Here is a 1,748-nt window from a genome sequence, read left to right on the forward strand (position 1 = left end):
ACCGAAGAAGTCGAATCTGGTGCAAGTATCCCCGGTTCACTCGCTCCATGTGTGGGGTTCTGGCGGTCGTTGTATTTGGGTCTTGATAGTGCTGCGAAAGACGATGTCAACGTTAATGACCAACCCAGGAGCGCGTTGAGAGATATGGCGGCGAAATTGGACGTAACTAGCGAGATTATGAGCCTCGAGAGGATCTTGAGAGCGGTTGGCAACCCAACCGGCTGCGTCACGGTAGTTGGGCGTGGTGAGAAAGAGCTGTCAAGGCTTGATGATCAATGACAGAGCCTCCATTTTGCTTATCTACCAAAAGGGAGTTGGCGCGTTGGGTAGGATGTGGAAATAGGGGTTCTCCAGAGAGATACCCCCAAGGATGGCCGCTTGAAGGGAAAAGAGTAACTTTGACCAGGAAGGGAGAGGTTTTAGTACTAAGAAAGAAGACTTTGGTTGAACATAGCATCTAGAGTCCACTGTAGAAGGGGGCTAGAAGATAAAAATGAAAAAAATAAAATAAGGGTGGTTATGAGATGAGACTTAGGCCTTGAGCCAAAAGTAGACCCCAGTTAGACCAAAAGTAGGCCCTAGTTGGACCAAAAGTGGGTCTTACCAACTCAGCCTTCTGTTTAAGGCTGCTCAGGGCTGCTCAAGACTCGACTGCTCAGACGCGCTCAGTCTTGGCTCAATCTCAACTCAGGTTAAAGCAGCGACCGCTCAGGAGAAAGGCCATAACTGGAATTAGGGGGGGAAATCTTGTGTCCGACTATTGAGGTACATCCAATTCAGTTCAGCTCCGTTCAGTTCACGAATTTGAGTTTGAATTTGAATTTGGATTTAGGATTTAGGATTTAACAGAAATTCAGGAGAAAGGGGGTTGGTCTTGGCGTTTTCTTTCTTTCTCTGTTCTGTGCTGTGGCAGGGAAGGAGGGGGACAGTGCAGTGAGTGAGGGTTTTTCCATCACCGAAGTCAAGATGTGCAGTAGTAGATAGTAGATACGCATGTGGGTGGGGATGGGGGTCAGGGGAGTGGATTTGGTGTGTGATATGGGCTTTTGTTCGATGCCACCGCTGGGAGGGGTAGGTGGGGGCTGAAGGACCAGGGCATCGGTCTCATAGTCTGGATCAAGCCCATTTCTACCCATACTGATGTGCTAATAGGACAAACGAACGGCCGAACACTATGACCAGTGTATCAATATCAACTCTCCAGACCGTAGCCAGAGGATCTGGAATGCAACCTCCAATTCTCCTACCCAACAAGCACGCTCTTCCCACCGCCAAACCCGCCCTCCTGGCCCTCTAATTTAACCTCCAACACCGCTCCAACACCCTCCCTCACACTCTGCACCGCTTGCGGAAGCAAGTCCAAGAGCTCACTCACATTGCATACTCTTCCTGCCCACAACTTCCCTCCGGCGGCCGCCTTAGCAATCCCCGCATAATCAGGTGAGGGGTCGAACTCGATATTCAACTGCTCATTCGAGGCCTTGGAGCCCTCGCCGTCAGGGTGAACGAGCAACAACGACTTGCGCGGGGCATTCCAGCCCTTATTGTTCAGGACAACGGTCAGGATGGGGAGGCTGTAACGCCGGCTGATCCAGTAGACCGACCCGGGAACGCTGAAGAGGAAGGTCCCGTCCCCGACGATCTGGCACACAAACTTCCCCTTTCCCGTCCCGCCGTTCAGGGTGTCGGAGGCAAGTTTGATCCCGAGAGCGCCGCCGCCGGACCAGCCGAGCCCGCCGCCGCCGCCG

This window comes from Endocarpon pusillum (assembly GCF_000464535.1).
Source record: "Endocarpon pusillum Z07020 unplaced genomic scaffold C712049, whole genome shotgun sequence".
NCBI classification, from domain to species: Eukaryota; Fungi; Ascomycota; class Eurotiomycetes; order Verrucariales; family Verrucariaceae; genus Endocarpon; species Endocarpon pusillum.